Source organism: Osmerus eperlanus, chromosome 2 (genome assembly GCF_963692335.1).
Source record: "Osmerus eperlanus chromosome 2, fOsmEpe2.1, whole genome shotgun sequence".
In the NCBI taxonomy this organism is placed as follows: domain Eukaryota; kingdom Metazoa; phylum Chordata; class Actinopteri; order Osmeriformes; family Osmeridae; genus Osmerus; species Osmerus eperlanus.
The window spans coordinates 9,809,236-9,828,167 of record NC_085019.1 but is presented as its reverse complement, the minus strand read 5'-3'; the positions used below and the strand labels follow the sequence as shown (position 1 = coordinate 9,828,167).

General features: G+C 47.3%; 1 protein-coding gene across 1 annotated transcript in view; it reads right to left on the bottom strand.

Moving 5' to 3' along the window:
- LOC134012416 (retinoic acid-induced protein 1) overlaps positions 1–18,712 on the bottom strand; it is a 59,831-nt gene extending 41,119 nt beyond the window's left edge. The window contains exon 1 of the mRNA XM_062452154.1: positions 18,406–18,712. The gene's annotated coding sequence lies outside the window, so the exon portion shown is untranslated. The remainder of the gene's footprint in view (positions 1–18,405) is intronic.
- Positions 18,713–18,932: the final 220 nt, after the last annotated feature.

The following is an 18,932-nucleotide window of genomic DNA, read 5'->3' as shown; positions in this document are numbered from 1 at the left end:
AGAGAACAACAACGACAAGGGGGCGGAATCAAGTGGATCTTTTTTCTTTCCTTCGCTCGTTCCTTCCTTCCTTCCCTTCTTCCCTCCATCTTTTCCATAATGTGACCAATTTGCCTTCTCCTTTGTAGGCTGGGGAGGAAAAGGGGATTTCATGGCAGACCACTAAGCTTCTAATCCCCTGTTATACAGTCTCTGTATCGTCAGGACTCTCTCTCTGCACTCACTGTAAGGTGTGTGTGTGTGTGTGTATTTGTGTATCTGTGTGTGCTTGTGCATGTGTGTTTGTGTGTCTGTGTGTGTTTGTTTGTGTGTGTGTGTGTGTCTCTGTGTGTATGTGTATGTTCATGTATGTGTGTGTGGTGTGTGCATATGTATGTGTGTGGAAACTTGGCTGGGAAGAGATCTACAATACAGTACCGTCTCTTGCTCTCTCCCCTCGACTCTCTCCCTTGCTCTCATTCCTCTGATGTCAAGAGGAGCAGACAATCATTCTATCCCCTGAAGTTGAAACATAATGAAGAGTGTGTAAGGAGGGAGGTAAAGAGAGGGTGAGGGAGATAGAGACAGAGAGAGGTAAAGAGAGAGAGAGAGACAGAGAGAGAGAGAAAGAAAGAGAGAAAGAGAAGTTAAAAGACAGAGAGAGAGAGCGTGAAAAAAGAAAAAGGGGTCAGTGTACTACACGGCCTAACCATCTAACAGGCAGCATTCTGACATCTGAGAACCGGAGAGAGCTCATCGCCTGAAATGAAATGGAGATGGAGAGAGAGAGAAAGGGAGAGAGTGAGGTTGTGTGTGTGCATGTTTGTGTGTGTGTGAATGTGTCTGGAGGGAACAACGGGGGATAGACAATGAACAGTGAAAGAGAGAGGAAGAGAGAGAGAGTCAGAGAGTGGCTATGCAGCACGAGTGCAGGTTGCAGTCCTTATCAATGCATCTGTCTATCCGTCCGCGCCATACAACCCCATCTCTCTTCTGATCTCTCCCTTCCTCCTTCCCTCCTTTCCCTCCTTCCCTCCTCCTCTTTCCATTCTCCTATCCCCCATCCCCCGATCCCCCTACCGTCTCACCCCGAGAAAAAGAGAGTGAGGACAAGGATGAAAGTTAGAGCCAGGGAGAGCAAAGGATAATTGACAGATGAATAGAAGAGGAAGGAGAGAGAAAGAGAGAGAGATATGGATGTTTAATTTACCACACAGCAGCAGTAGCAGCAGCAATGTTGCCAACCCTATGATTCCCTCTCTGTATAAACTCCATCCAACCAGATTGACTATTCATTCATCCAGCCTGACCTTCCATCCCACCAGTCTGACCTTCCATCCAACCAGCTTGACTTTCCATCCCATCCAACCAGATTGACCTGCCATCCCATTCAACCAGCCTAACTATCCAACCAGCCTGACTTTCATCCAACCAACCTGACCATCCAGCCAACCAGCCTGAACAAACATCCAACCAGCCTGACCAACCTTCTAGCCAGCCTGTAATGTGTGTATCTTTTATAATGAAACATGAGGTGGTTCGTTTTGATAAGAGCATCTGTGTGTAATTCATAAGGAGAAGTTCTATTTGTAGACAGACTAAGAACATTTCTGAATGCTAATTATTATGGTGCATGGACACATAACACACACACACACACACACACACGGTAGGCTAGTAATATGTGGCTAGACAGGCAACATGGTGAAACTACCCACGAGAGACTTGATAATTAAGTTTCTGAGAAGAGCAAGGAGAGAGAGGATGTGTTGGTGTGTGTGTGTGCATGCATGCGCGTGTGTGTGCATATGTGTATGTTGCATGGAGAGAGGTGATAAGCACCTGTGCCCTGAGGCTAACTTCAGATTTCCCCTCACGTCCCTGAAATCAGCCCAATCACTGCACTGTCATCTCTCTCAGAGAGACATGCACAGCATACTGAAGATCTGATTTACCTAATATCCTCCACACATTCACACACACACACACACACACACACACACACACACACACACACACACACAAACACACACACACACACACATCCCTTTGCGCATATAAACCAAAACACATAAATACGGACACACAGACTCACACACACACCAGATTTGCTAAAAGCCCAGTTACCCCAAAAACTATTGCTGGGATTCTCAACAGGAGCAAAGAGTGTCAGAGAGTTGTTATGATCACAATGACATTCAGCTGGACTGCAAACATAGAGAGGGAGGTGGGAGGAGAGGGAGAGAGTGAGAGAGAGGGAGTGAGGAAGGGAGGAGGGAGGGAGGAAAAGAAAGGAAGGTAGAGGGAAAAGGAAAAGGAGAGAGAGGGAAGGGGTAGAGAGGGAGAGGGAGAGAGAGAAATTTACCTGTCCTAAATTTCATTAGGACAGGTAAATGTGTTGAGTGTGTCTCCTTGAGCGTGAGTTGGAACGTTTGCGCCGCCTGTGTGTGTGCGCCCCCCGCGTGTGTGTGATGGCAGAAACCAGACTAAGCACGAGGCCGCTGTCAGTGGGATTGGAAGCTGTGTGAAACATGTGTGAGGGGGGGAGGCAAGGGGGGCAAAGAAGGAGGGTGGGAGAGAGAACGGGAGGGAAGGGAGGGAGGGGAAGGAGGGACAGAGTGGAAGGGGAGGAGTGAGAGGAGGAGGGGAAAGGAGAGGAGATATTCTTCAAAGAGCACAGGGAGAGAGCGGCTCTCCTACGGCAAACACAAATCACTTTCACACACACACGCACATGCACATACACACACCCAAGGGTAGTGAGGTCATCTGGGCCCTGCAAGACCGTCATGCCACAGAGAGAGCTTCATTTATGCATGCATACATGCACATTTACACACGCGCACACAGACACATGATGCCACCCTTATGAGCTTAACAACCACCCCCAGCACTCCCCTCGTAGACCCACCCCCCAGCTCCCCAGCCGCCTAACCTAGCAGTGCCTCTGGGTGTATGGGAGTCAAAATCGAGTGTGTCTGTGTGCGTGTATGTGTGTTTAGGGGGCGGGGGTTGGGGTTGGGTTCCTGTCAAGCCTCATGTCATATATACCTGATGAGTGGTCGCCAGGGCGATTACCGAACCACAGCCCAGCCTCATTTGTTCATCTCCATATTCAAGTGCATGAAAGTCGATATGCAGCGGCAAGAAATCAAGTGATTTAATCAATGAAGTGTTCTCTGGGAGGAGAAAGGGAGGGAGCGAGAGATGGGAGGAGGAGGAGGAGGAAGGGAAGAGAGGAGTGTTAGATCACAGGACGGATGCAGATGATGTAATGGGCTGAGTGCGCCGACAGTCATTTCAGACGGTCCATTTATATCTCCCTCCTACGGATAAAAGGGGACGCAGAATGGGTCATCTAAAATGGATAGTGTGTGTGTATATGTGTGTGTGTACGAATGTGTGTACCCTTTTGAATGAATGTGTGCAGGGTGTGAATTTGTCAGTGCATGGCAAGTGTGCATACCTGTGTGCGTGTGTGAGTGTATGTGTGTGAGTGTATGTGTGTGAGTGTATGTGTGTGAGTGTATGTGTGTGAGTGTATGTGTGTGAGTGTATGTGTGTGAGTGTATGTGTGTGAGTGTATGTGTGTGAGTGGGGGAAGTGGAGCATGTGAAGTTGTCACAGGGATATTTCCCAAGCTCCCCTCGCGCCCACCCCCCAACACCGTCCGACAAACACACACACACACACAAACACAGGTTTTGTCTTCATATCTCAGATTCTACAACCCTCCAGTCCATCTTCCAGTCCAGTCCAGTCCAGTCAAGTCCAGCAAGATCTCCCCCCCAGCCCTCAGTCACGTGTTAGGTGGGCCAGTACCCTTCTGCTGACCACACACTCTCCCAGAGACAGACAGATGAGCCAGAGGAAGAAAATAGCCCCCCGGTGCTGCTGTAGCATCCTGCTGTGCTTTCCCAGGGGCTGCAGCCTCAGGCCAGCAGATACACGCCTGTTCTTTATCATGACGATGGCTGGGGATAAGGGAGGCTGTGGCGTATTGCAACATTACTCATCAGACGTGTGTTTGTGTGTGTTCATAAGAGTTACTGTGTATGGGGGGGCAGAGAGTGATAGTGTGTGTGCGCGTGTAAATGCCGTTGAGCATATTAACTGCTTGCGTGTGTGCATGCATGTTTGTGTGTGTGCGTATGTCGTTTTGGTGCAGTGGTGGACGAGAGTGGACCTTCGACAGGATTATTATCTGCTGCAGCCGTGACCATGTCCCAGCAACCCTGGGACAGAGAGAGGGGGTGGAGGGGAGGAAGAGGAGGAAGAGGAGGAGAGGAGAGAGGGAGGAGTGGAGGGCTGGGGGAGGGAGAGACTGTGCCGGGGGAATCGGTGATGGGGAAAATGGGGGGAGGACAGGGCACTAATGGCCCAGAGACACAGCTGGCTGCAGACACTGAAGGACAGAGAGAGAGAACGAGAGGGAGGGAGAGAGAGTATGTGTGTGTGTGTGTGGGGGGGGTGTGTGAGAGGGACAGAGAGAGAGAAAGAGAGAGAGAGAAAGAAACAGATAACGAGGGAGATTGAGGGGGAGAGACCCTTTTCACCTTTAATTTCAGCGTGTGTCTGTGTGTGTGTGTGTGTGTGAGAGAGGGAGAGAGAGAGAGAGAGAGAGAGAGAGAGAGAGAGAGAGAGAGAGAGAGGGGAAAGATGGAGAGAGAGAGAGAGAGAGAGAGAGAGAGAGAGAGAGAGAGAGAGAGAGAGAGAGAGAGAGAGAGAGAGAGAGAGAGAGAGAGAGAGAGAGAGAGAGAGAGAGAGAGGGGAAAGATGGAGAGTCCACAGGGGGGATAATGATAATGAAGGTAACATATTAAGTACAGAGAGGGGGAAAGCAAGGGTGATTGAAAGGTGTGTCACATCAAAAGAAATGGAGTAAAATGGATAGAAGGGGAGATATGGAAGGAGAAAGAGAGGTAGAAGGTTATTCTCCAGTGGTTTCTTTTTGGCATCTGTTCCTTCTATCCTCCTCCTGTTCCATAACATACAGACACATACCCTAGCCTGCTGGCTGCCATGCATATCAATGCATTATCTATAGAGAAATGTCATTTTCCCACAGTAATGCACATAAATTAAGTCAATTAAGTCAAAAGGCCAAGTCTAACAAACCATGAAATGCAGTTAGGTTAATGAAAATGTAACAATAAAGACATCTAAAAAATGTTTGAATATGTTACGTAATGCTAAGAGGACAACATTACATTTCCCATTAGCAGGGAGCAGTGTCATCACATAAAGGATCACAGTGTTATGGGTTATTGAGTCTTCTTCATAATTCCGTGTCACAGACTAAACACTATGCCAACTGCACTCGGACTACATTACCCAAGGCACATGCTCTCCTTTCCTCCTGTAGCACCTCAGCTGTTAACCTTGGATTCTGGCACAAACACACTGCATAAATTATCGGATTAAAGTAATGTGCAAAAGACAGAGACAGAGACAGAGAGAGAGAGACAGGCATAGACAGAGACATAGAGAAGGAGAGAAGGAGGGAAGGATAGTCTGTTTGAATGAAAGAGGGAGGTGCAACCGTGCGTCATCTCCTGAGACAGAAAAGAGGATAGAGAGAGAGGGAGACCGAGTGAGAGAGGGAGGAGGAAGAGAGGTGGAATAATGAGAGTGCAATAGGGGTGAGGGGAGAACGCGAAAGAGAGAAGATTGGTGTTAGATTCACAGATGTGCTCAAGATGGAGAGGCAAAGGGAGAAAAGGGAGGAAGAGAGAGAAAGAAGAAGAGGAAGGGAGTGAGGGATAACAGTTATGTTTATAGAAAAGGAGGCTAACAGATGGAGATTATGAAAGAGAGGGATCAAGCTATATACGATAGATAGATATGTATATAGATAGGGCAGGAGAACAGGAGGGAAGACATAGTGAAGATAGAAATATGGAGCTGTTAGAAGATAAGAGATCCAGAGAGGAAAAGAGGAAAGAGAGAGCTAAAAGGAGAGGGGAAACAACAGAGGGGGAGAGAGAGAATGAGCGAGAACGACAGGCTGTCTGGGCTCACAGTCAGTTCAGGATGAGCTGAGAGATGTCAGCGAGGGGAGGAGGGATGGAGGGATGAAGGGGGGTGACGCAGGGGGAGGAGAGACTGAGGGAACGGAAGGAGGGGGAGTTGAAGGAAGCAGGGGTGTCATTCCAACTGGCTGTCGCTCTTGTATGTGCTCACATACACGCATACACACACATGCTCCATTAAAACAATATTTTTCAGTCTACTATCGATCATGTGCTACATGTGTGCTGCGTGTATTTTAATGGAGCATGTGTGTGTATGTGTGTTGGTGTCAGACCGCATAAGTAAATATGGACACACAGGCTGTTTGTTTACTGCCGTGATGTTAAGATGTTTGTCTTTGTACATTCTTTGGCCTGGGCTCACTCTCTCTCTGCAGTGTAGCTAGCATGATATGCTATGAAGTTCAACAGAGGGCTAATACTATCCTAAACTAATTTGAAGCTTAAAAATGATTATCTTGGAAGCATGGCTAGCCAAGCTCATTCTATAGTCGGGTTAAAATGATGAAAGAGACAAGGTACCGTATGGATTATACGCAAAGCTAATATGCCAGGCTGACATTTGATATGAGCATTTCATGCTAGGCTAACTCTGTGGCAGTAGCCGTATTAGCATGGTATTAGCATTAGCCATTTTCTTCCCCCAGAGAATTCCAGCGGCCAGTCTACGTCTCCGAGATTTCATTACAGATCTAGCTGGCCACACAAACAAGCACGTTCATCTCTCCTGCAGCTTCTCCATCCTTCTCTCATCCCCTCTTGTCTCATCTTTCATCTCTATCTCTCTCTCCGTCTCCACCCCCTCCTACCCCTCCTCCTCTTCTGCTTGGTTGGTAATTCATTGCTTGTGTTGGCTAGCTGCAGGTGACTGTTGGTGTATGCATGAGGTTGGGTATGTGTGTGTGTGTGTGTCGCTGTTGGAAAGCACAGGTCTGCCTGTATGTGGTAAAGTCTCCATATGAGAGTATTGTATGTAGGCCTACTGTATGTACATTTGTGCTTTTGTGCTTGTGTGTCTGCGTATGAAAAATGTCATGGTTGAAAGTTTCTCTTTCTTTTTCTCTCTCTCGCTACTTCTCTCTCTCTCTCTCTCTCTCTCTCTCTCTCTCTCTCTCTCTCTCTCTCTCTCTCTCTCTCATCTCTCTCTCTCTCTCTGTCCTTCTCTTTCTTTCACTCTATCCGTCTACATTTGTTTGTTTTTGTTTGTTTCTCTCTCTCACACACACACACGTACACACGCACAGTACAGTATGGTAAACCAGCGTGAGCTGTTCTGTGGCAGTGGCAAGGCTATACAGATGGCTTCTCTGCAGCCCAGCTGCTGTGTGTGTGTATGTGTGTGTGTGGGTGTCTGTGTGCGTGTGTGCGCACAATTGTGCTTGTGCACGCAGCTGTGATCGATCACTACTCCCATCCTCATTCAGGTGCTGCTGTGATTCAGCAGACTCTTTCTCTCCCCCACTCTCCTCATCCCTTTTTTCTTGATCTCTCCCTCTCTTTATCTCTTTCCCTCTATTTTACACTTTCCTTCTCAGGTTATGCAGACTCAGGTATGGATAGACTCAAATAAACAGAGAAGGGTGTGAATCTTGGTGATATTGGAGAGACAAGGTGAATAATAGTTTTAGGCGTACTCCGTACAAACGGTAAAGCTTGTTTACCAGCATCTGAAATATGAAAAAATTACCCTGCTGTCTTCGTGCCCGATAGTCTCACCCGTACGCACACAGTCTTTGACAGAGTCCCTCTCCATCAAAACACTCCTCACTCTCTCTCTCTCTCTCTCTCTCTCTCTCTCTCTCTCTCTCTCTCTCTCTCTCTCTCTCTCTCTCTCTCTCTCTCTCTCTCTCTGTCTCTCTGTCTCTCTCTCACAGGCAGCAGAGTGTGTGTGTTAATCTGTGGCTGCCATGGATACGGCAGGTCAGTGGACAGACATGTGGGTCCATTAGCACCCTTCTCATGTCCTCCTCTATTGGAACATTAGCAATTAGCCTTCTGCTGTGGCTAGCTGGGAGGACGGGGAGAGAGAGGCACTCATGCACATACAAACACACACACAACCACTTACACACGCACGGATGCAAACACGCATGTACACCAAGTGCAAACTTTAGCCTCTGTATTGTTTGTTTACTGTTTCTATGTGTCATCTGTCACACGCTTGTGTGACGTCAGTGGAGTGTTTGTGGGTGACAAGCTTTGCTGCATCCTGTCTTTAAATATGATCCCCCAGGGAGGGAGAGAGAGAGAGAGAGAGAGAGAGAGAGAGAAACTCCATTATCGCAGCGACCACTGACTGTTCACTTGCCTGTCTGCACCTCGGCATGCCGATGCCTATTGTCCCTCCCTGTCGCCATGGTGATGCCCATTGTCTATGACCGTAGGCATGCCTCTGTGCCTGGTGTCCCGTGGGCTGGCAGCAGGCCTGTGCCCACTACACAGAGAGCTGCACTCGCTGGCTATGTGGCACTAGTTGCCATGGAGGCTAATTCACCGGTGGGGAACGCTCTTTGTGTCCATAGCATGAAGGCAGTCAAGCGGGACACACACACACACTTGCGCATGTACACACTTTCAGATCTGCACACAAACACATATGATTCTACATGAATGTGCACACACGTGTACACACACACACAGCCTAGCAACAGCGGTTCTCTAGATGTGCCGAGCACATCAGGTAATGGACACACCAAGGACAGGGTCAAGAATAATCATCCTTATGATTTCCCCTAATGAGTCACATGACGATCCAACCTCCAACTTCTTGGGTACCACCGAACCATGGGATATGTAGTCCTCCATATTAGATGACTGTCAAGAACAATATACTGTATAGCATACAAAGCGATGATTGAGTATGATGTTTCATAGCTTTTTGGGGGGGGATGGAAAATCTCCAGCTGTGGTCTAATTACTGGTGGTTCTAAGATGTTTCTGGGGTATCCTAAACAGATTCAGAATGATAGAATACTCTCTCCAAGTGTCAGAGGGTTGGTTGGAAAAGACGTTGTGTGTGTTTGACTTCCTACAGACAGGTATTATTATGGAAAGACCTCCTCCTCTGTGTAATAAGACCCTTTCCATAAATCACATAGGGCAGGGTTATCTGTGTCTTCTTATGGGATCGCAGATCTATGAGGACTGAGGTCAGCTATACCGGCAGTATGCTCCCTGGCGAGAACCCCCGACCCTATCCGAAACTCACTCACACAAACACACGCACACATGCACACACAGGCACACATGCACACCTGCTGGGAGACTGCCCTCTCTTCTGTCAAATCCCTAATACCCACACTCCTTTCCCCCGGGTGAGATTACTGTGTGTCTGTCTGTCTTTCTTTATCTCTCTCTATCTCTCTTCTTCTAACTCTCACTTCCTGTCTGTCTCTCTCTATGAGAGGCCGTATAGGCCATAATTCATACTTGGTCTCACATACATGCCATGACCTCACATATATACCATCATACTCTCACATATATACCATTATACTCTCACGTATATACCATTATACTCTCACATATATACCATTATACTCTTGCACATAAACTACTTGGTCTCACATACAACACCATAACCTCACGTATATACCATTATACCCTCACGTATATACCATTATACTCTCACATATATACCATTATACTCTCACATATGTACCATTATACTCTTGCACATAAACTACTTGGTCTCACATATACACCATTATACTCTCACATATATACCATTATACTCTCACATATACACCATTATACTCTTGCACTTAAACTGGCATACTCTCTTACACACACAAAAATACCCTCTTATATGCACCATCATACTAAAGTATGACAATATATGTAAGAGACAAATAGTATTTGTGAAACAGAATGTTAGTATATGTACGAGAATAACAGGATGTGTAAGAGAGAACACTTGTCTATGTAAGAGAGAATACTTGTCTATGTGAGAGAGAATACTTGTCTATGTAAGAGAGAATACTTGTCTATGTGAGAGAGAATACTTGTCTTTGTGAGAGAGAATACTTGTCTATGTGAGAGAGAATACTTGTCTATATGAGAGAGAATACTTGTCTATGTGAGAGAGTTTGATTGAAACGGAAGACAGTTTGATTGAAAAGGAAGTAGTACTGAATTCTCAGTTTCTGATTGGCTTACACATGAAGAAGGATTTGGGGTAGATGTAGCTAACGCCCACCTTCCCTATCAAGACGAGACTGAGTGACATGACAAGATGGATTCATCAATAACATTTTGCATACTCCAAATCCTACGGCGTCATTGTCAGAAATGTTGTATCAAAGACGACAGCCATACACGGGGGCTGTTTCTAACGCTAACGTTGACAATGAAATGCGCCGGCTCTTCAGACCTGGATCAGGTGCATCAAGGAGCGGCAGCAGCACTCTGTCAGGAGCTAGTCTTAATGCCAGCCAAGTGATGGCGCAATCCCAATATCAAACTCCGCAGTATTTCGGTTAAGACTAACTCCTGACAGAGTGCTGCTGCCGCTCCGTGATGCAACTGATCCAGGTCTGAAGAGCCGGCGCATTTCATCGTTAGCGTTAGAAATAGCCACTGTGGATGGCTGTCGTCTTTGATTCCAACATTTCTGACAACGATTCAAGCAAATCCACTAAAAAACTCAAATGTAGAATTCCATAGTTGTTTAGGAAGCTATACCGACCCCCACTACTTGAGTCAAAAGTCCTAGATCAGTTTTTCAATTGATGAAACAAACCATCATTTAAATTAAAGCCAATGCCTGTGTGAACGTCTACATTTAGCAAATATTATTGTGCACAAGTATTTTAGTATAGTTAATATGTAATTTAATTCCATAATTTCCCCAGGAATAACTGTAAAAACGTATTTCAGGAACGGGTCTGTCCTCCCTACAATAACGCCGCAGCATTTGGAGTAATGTGTTATTAATGTTATTAATATTATTAAATGAAATTATTAAAATATTAAATATATATATATATATTAAATATATATTAAATTATTACAATTATTAAAATGTTATTAATGAGTCCAATGGCTTCATTAAGCCGCCCACTCTCTGCCATCTTGTCATGTCACTCAGTCTCGTCTTGATAGGGAAGGTGGGCGTTAGCTACATCTACCCCAAATCCTTCTTCATGTGTAAGCCAATCAGGAACTGAGAATTCAGTACTACTTCCTTTTCAATCAAACTGCCTTCCGTTTCAATCAAACTCTCTCACATAGACAAGTATTCTCTCTCATATAGACAAGTATTCTCTCTCACATAGACAAGTATTCTCTCTCACATAGACAAGTATTCTCTCTCACATAGACAAGTATTCTCTCTCACATAAACAAGTATTCTCTCTCACATAGACAAGTATTCTCTCTTACACATCCTGTTATTCTCTTACATATAGTAACATTCTGTTTCACACATACTATTTGTCTCTTACATATATTGTCATACTTTAGTATAATGGTGCATATAAGACGGTATTTTTGTGTGTGTAAGAGAGTATGCCAGTTTAAGTGCAAGAGTATAATGGTGTATATGTGAGAGTATAATGGTGTATATGTGAGAGTATAATGGTGTATATGTGAGAGTATAATGGTGTATATGTGAGAGTATAATAGTGTATATGTGAGAGTATAATGGTATATATGTGAGAGTATAATGGTATATATGTGAGAGTATAATGGTATATATGTGAGAGTATAATGGTGTATATGTGAGAGTATAATGGTATATATGTGAAAGTATAAGGGTATATATGTGAGGTCATGGCGTGTATGTGAGAGTATAATGGTGTATATGTGAGAGTATAATGGTATATACGTGAGAGTATAATGGTATATATGTGAGGTCATGGCGTGTATGTGAGATCAAGTATGAATTAAGGCCTATACGGCCTCTCATATCTCTCTCTCTCTTACTCACACTCGCACGCACACACACACACACACATCTTTCCCATCTTGTGCAGCCTGCCCTCTCTCCACCCCCTTTGTCTGTAGGATGGGTTTGTGGGAATAAATTCCCCCCCACACGCACACATACTCATGAACATCCACACACACGACCCCGCCACCTCAATCCAACCCCAAAAACACGCACACGCCAAATCCCCCCTCCCCCACACACTTCCCTGGAGAGAACCTCCACTGTCCTATCTCTGATCTCTTCTCCCTCCCCCACTCCACCACAGACTTTCAGACCCTCGGAGAGCCTTGTTTATTGGATGCAGCACAGGCTCACCCCTGCCTCCTCTTCTACCCCTCTCTCCCACACTCTCTCTCTCTCTTCGCTTTATCCCTTCCTCTCTCTGTCTTCATAGACAGCAAACCAAAATGAAGCTAACAAGACCCTGTCAAGGTTTCCTTGGAGTGCGGCCTTGCTAATGGTTCCTGTGTTGATGCTGTGACAGACACCTGTTGGGAGAACATGGCGTACGCGACGTGGGTGCGTTTGTGTATACGCGCTGTTTCTATAAATAACGTGTGCGCGTTTGATCGTCAGCGAGGGCAGACGCACACACACGCACAGACACACATCCGCTATCCCCCCATTCCCCTCTTTCCCCTCTTTCCGTTCTCTCTCTCTCTTTTAACGCCTCTCCCTCCTTACGTAAGAGCAGGCGGCCGTTTGAAGAAGGCGAAAACTTCTCACAGCGATTGTTCCTCTGTGATCAGGGAGGAGGAGATGCCTGCATGACGGTGGCAGTTACAATCAAACCCTGCCCATCTGCAGGCTGTGTCGTCCAGCCAGCACACTCTAAAACGCTCTGTCTGTCCACTTATCTTGATATCTCTCTCTCTCTTTTTATCTTCCAAACCTCTCTCTCCATCTCTCTCTGTCTTTCTCTATCTCTCTATCGCTCTCTGCCTTTATCTTTCTATCTCTCTCTGTCTTTCCATCCTGACACCCGACCCCCATCCAATCAGCCATATCTGTCTCTTTCTACCTTCCTCTGTCTCTTCCTCTCATTCTCTGCTTCCATCTCTGTCCCTCCCTCCCTCCATCTTTTCTCTCTCTTTCTCTGACAGACGCCTACTCAGGACTGGAACAGCCTGAACCCAGGGTTAGATTCACTAATTTTGCTTCCCCCCTATCTCTCTCTCTCTCTCTCTCTCTCTCTCTCTCTCTCTCTCTCATCTCTCTCTCTCTCTCTCTCTCTCTCTCTCTCTCTCTCTCTCTCTCTCTCTCTCTCTCTTCTCTCTCTCTCTCTCTCTCTCCTCTCTCTCTCTCTCTCTCTCTCTCTCTCTCTCCGTCGCTCTCTCTCTCTCTCACACACACACTGAGCCCAGGGTTAAATTCACTCATTTCGCTTCCTCTCGCATCTCTATCTCTCTCTCTCTTTCACTCTCACCCACACACATACACACACACACACAGGCACACACAAATTCACACACAAACACACACAGACTGTAGTGTGAAGACCTAAACTGAAGTTCACCCTGGTTCCTTCATTAGCCCCGAGCAGCTGTGGCAGGCGTGTCTCTGTAATACTGTTACTCTGCTGAACGCACAACAGCTGTCAATAAACAGAATCTATATTTATCTACAGATTTCATCCCACAAAAAAGTTAGGAGTTGAAAGGTAATAAAGCAGAAAAAATACATTTCACTTAAATATTTACACAATCACACTGTACATCTCTCTACAAATGACATACACTCGCACGCCTTCTCTTTTGTGTTTAGAACAATTGACCGTTAGCGCCACAATCCGTATCATGCTAACAGGTGCATTCTCCTAACAAGCTGTCAGGTTTGTAAAACCAGTATAAAACACAACATCTGGCCCAAGGTTAAACAGCACTGCATGGAAGCAGTCGTTAGTCATCTCATCTGCATTCAAAGAGTCCATCTAATGAGAAGCGCCTCCGATCAACCAATCGTTTGCGCTACACTGACTATCTTCCCGCCCCCTCATCACTGGCCCCTCCCCCCTTTCTCCCCAACCAGTTTGGAGTCCATACATGAGGGAGGACCTCAAACAAACAACACATTTACAGCATCCAGCTTTTTTTTAAGGGATTTGGAAATATAATGATAGCTAATTAGTTCCTTATTTCTGAACAGAGCACTCAGGGCAATGAGCTGCTTAAATCCCCCAGCCAGAGCAGAGCATGGGGGAGCTGCAGAGAGCAGGGGAGAGCAGGGGGGAGCAGGGGGGAGCAGGAGAGAGCAGGGGGAGCAGGAGAGAGCAGGGGGAGCAGGAGAGAGCAGGGGGAGCAGGAGAGAGCATGGGGGAGGAGGAGAGAGCAGGGGGAGCAGGAGAGAGCAGGGGGAGCAGGAGAGAGCATGGGGGAGGAGGAGAGAGCAGGGGGAGCAGGAGAGAGCAGGGGGAGCAGGAGAGAGCAGGGGGAGCAGGAGACAGCCAGGGAGGACAGATCTGCTGTCCTCTCAAGTAGGCTGCTGGTCTAGGATCCAATGTTCTGAACCACTGGTCTAGATACTGTAGGAAGAGGAGAGGAGAAGAGAAAAGAGGACAGGAGAGGAGGGGAGGGGAGAAGAGAAGAGATGAGAGGGGGAAGGTAGGGGAGGAGAGGAGAGAAGAGAGGAGGAGAGGGGAAGGTAGGGGAGGAGAGGAGAGGAGAGAAGGGGAAGGAACATCTATTTGGAGAGGCAGCTGATGATCTTCACAGTGCTGGACACTAGCCAAGGCCTTATAATGAGCAAAGTGCTGTTACCAACACCTCACACCTAATTACACACACTCACACACGTACACACATGCAGACACACACACACTATACCGGGGCCCTTATTTTCTGCTCCTACCACACACACCCCCACACACAAACACCACTAAGCACTCCCTCAAGATCAAACAGGCAGCACAGTAACTAGCATACTGATGAGACTTCACCTAACTCCCTCCCTCTGTAGCTTTCTCTCTCTCTACCTCCCTCGCTACCTCCCTTTTTCTCTCACACTCTTTCTCTTCCTCTGACTACCTCCCACCTGGCCCCCCTTTCCTCTCTCTCCCTCTTTCCCTACCTCCTTCCCTCTTCCTATCTAACTCCCCTTCCCTCTATCTACCCCCGACTCTCTTCCTTCATCTGTCTTTCGTAGCTTCTCTTCCGCAGGGGAAAATACATCACCCGCAACTGACACACATGTGCTGGCCTACCACTGCATCTGCAGTAGCCTAACACTGGCCTCTGGTCCTCTGCAATAAAAACACATTAGCTCCAAAACACATTAGCCTCAGTCCAGAGTACCCCTCGGTCTCCTGTGTAGTTGCCCCCCCCCTCCCCTTCTTCCTTCCAAATCCTCCCGTCTAAACAACAATACACATTTCACGCTCGCTAGCTTTAATTAGATCTGAGTCCCCCCCTGCCACTCCCCCCCAACGCACACACACACACCTCCGACCCATCCTTGATGGAAGAACAGAGTGTACCCTGCATCTCTGTCTCTCTGCTCCCCGGGGTGCTTGAGGTGTGTGTGTGTGTGTGTGTGTGTGTGTGTGTGTGTGTGTGTGCGTGTTTCCATGCGTTTGGTGGTGGGGTTCAAAATAAGTTTGTTATCCCACCGGGTCAGTGGAGGTTCTGTAGCTGGGTGTGGGAGGCAGTCTGTGTGGATGTCACATGTAGTTGACACTGTGTCACCTTAGATCTGCACTTCCATCCTCTCATCTGGATGCTCTTCATTGAGCACAATTCGGATCCCTTTACCTCATCTCCCAAACCCAATGAATCTACAACAGCAACAGCCCCTGCACTATGCACACATACACACCAAACATCCCTCATACTGTCCATCACCATACATTCTACTGACCATTGTTATTGTCATCCCCAACTATGACATTTCTAGTATTACACCTCATATATAATTACATCAACTAAGATATTAATGTTGATATTCCAATGGCAAGGTTCTAACTTCTAACACCAAAGTTTTATGAGTTATAATGGCCCTGGGCTCGGGCCTGGTTGCACCATGGCCGTGGCTGGTGCAGATCCACGGGTCTGTTGCCCAACTGCATGCTGGGAGCCCGTTTCCTATAAATACCCTCCCCCTCAAGGGTGGGTGGAGGCTAGGGACTCATGCTGTAGATCTCAGAGGTGTGGTAATGGCACTGTGGATTACCAGGATGATATTATCAAGAAGGAGAGATTGAGGGTTGGACTGGTGAAACAGAGGGATGGATGGATGGAGGATGGTCATTCTGAATACCAAACAAAAAGGTAAATAGGACAGACAGGCAGGTAAACAAGACAGACAGACAGAAAGATCAATAGACCCCTCTCCATCTCTCTCACTCTCTTCCTCTCTATCTGTCTATGGCTCCCTCTCTCTCACTCTATCTATTTTTGTCCATTTTCCGACTGACACTCAATCCCTTTTCTCTCCCAGAATCACACCTCCCCCTCCCTCTCTGTCTTCCTCTCACCTCCCTCCTTCGCTCCTCTGCTCTGCCCCATGTTGACCTTATGGATCTGCTATGCACTGCCAGCCAGATAGGCAGACGGCATGTAGACTAGCAACCCTGTGACGTCCAGAGAGACAGAGAGAGACAGAGAGGGAGAAGGCGAGAGGAGAGCGAGAGAGCGAGAGAGGGAGAGACAGAACAAGATGGAGAGAAAGGGAAAGAGGGAGAGGCATGCTTTCACCTTTCACTTCACCACGGCAACGGGTTGCCATCCTCACGGATGCATGCCCTTTAACTGACCAACACACACACACACTTACACACACCGCACACACTGTACAAACACACACTCTACATGCACAGATACACTCTCCGACACACACACACCTCTTCTCCATGATAAACAGGTCCCTTTCATTGTGTTGCATCAGCCCATCAGATAAAGGGCCATGACCAAATGTGTGGTGTATGTGTGTGTGTGTATGTGTGCGTGTGTATGTGTGTGTGTTTGTATGTGTGTCTCAGTTGTTTTAATAGGGTTTTCCAAGAACGTTGCCATGTCCAGACATGCCATGCTTTGCAAAATGAGTGTTGGTATCTTATCAGTAAACAAAATTCTGAGACACAAACATTATACAATAGCTTTTTTTCCTATGTTTACTATATACATGCCACTGCATCATGATAAAGGATCAGTCAATCACTAATTTATATTCATCTCTACATCCCTCCTTCCTGCTCACATGCACGCGCACACACGCTAACACACACACACACTCACGCACAAACACACATACACACATACACAAACCAGAAGCATCTTTATTCTCTGTCTCACCTCTGTACTCTCTCTCTCACGCCTCTCTCCCTTATCTCTCTTGTTCAACCCATCTCGTATTCACACACACTCACACACACACCCACCTCTCTCCCTCACACCTCTGCCTCCTCCCTCTCATCCCACTCTCTATCTCTGTTATCTCTCCTTCCCTCTCTTATCACTCCATGTTCCATGTCTCTCTCGCTCTCTTTCCAGCTCTCTCCCTCCCTCCCTTCCCCTCTGTCTCTCTCTCTCCCTCTCTCATCTCTGCTCCCCCACCCCCGCCCCCCACCACCACCCCCACCCCCCACCTGAAAGGATTCTCTCAGTGAGGGAGTGTGTCCGGAGCATCAGTTTCAGTCAGCTGTGACACTGCAGTCTCGGTGCAACGTTTAATGGCTGGGAGACGCCAGCCTCCGACAGGGACCGTGCAGCGCATTAGCATCAAGGACAACTGTAGTACACACTAAACACCCATACGCGATGCGTTCAACAGCGGCAGACTAGAGTCAGATTCCTCTCACTGATACGCCACCGCAGAAGGGTTGAGGGGATCAAACGATCTCCATCTAATTCCTGAATGTAAACAAGGGTTTTGGGAACAAGTCTGTCCGCTGTGCTGGTTTTGTAAGATTTCTCTACTTATGTAACCGGGTAAGGGCTTGATAACAGCGTGCTATGACACACCATGGGTCGGGACTGACATAGGGTCAGGGTCCTGTTATAGAACCACACAACACATTTCCAGGGTTAGTCAGTCTTTTTGCAGCTTAGCGTAGCTTAGCAGAAATCACATTTGTATAAATTTTTTATTTACTTATATACTGGGTTGTCTGTCCTAATACGTATTTATTGACGCATAAATTAAACAAAGTTGGGGAATTGCGACAACACTATGACAGCTATTGAAAACCAAACACAAACATCACTGCATCGCACAAAACCAACCACATTCCCTGTCAGAAACAGCTGAGACTAACCCATGTAAATATAGCGGCTCCACACGAGGGACTGTCTGTCCTCTATTTCACACACACACACACACACACACACACACGCCCCCTCTCGCTTGCCACTCATGCAGGCTCCATCCTTCGTAGCAGGAAGACAGACCACTGTCCATCTTGTGTGACCAGACAGCAGAGAGCGATGGACAGATGAGAGGAGAGACAAAGAGAAGGTGGAAGCGCCATACCTGTGCAAGTGGTCAGCGTTTCTCTCCTCCTTTCTCCAGTTCCCTTTTTTCTCCAGCCGAGCCGAGTAGAGCCTAGCGGAGCAGGGCTCGATCCTTTCCTTTCCGCGATGCTGAAAATGGCACCAGTATTCCCTGACAGCAACAGCGGCTGCCTGCCTCTCTCTCTCTTTCCTGCTCCCTCTCTCTCTCTCTCTCACTCACTCACACTGCCTCCCTCTTTTCCTCTCTAGCTCGCCCCCCTCCTTCCCCGGGCTGCCATGTTGAGTGCAAGCAGGGCGGGGGGGTGGGGAGGGGGGAGGGGGTGAGGGGGATGAGGGAAAGGGAGGGGGCAGGCGAGGGGAGAGAGCCGAAGGAGAGGAGAGGAAGGAGGGGGGTGAGATGGTGGAAGAGGAGAGGTAGATAGGAGAGAGAGGGGAGGAAGAGAGGAAGGTTGGTGGTGGGTTGGGGTGGAGGGGGTGGGGTGGGGTCTCGGGGGGATAAGAAAGCAATTAGAAAGCAGCCCCTCTCCCTTCCAGACGGGAATGTAT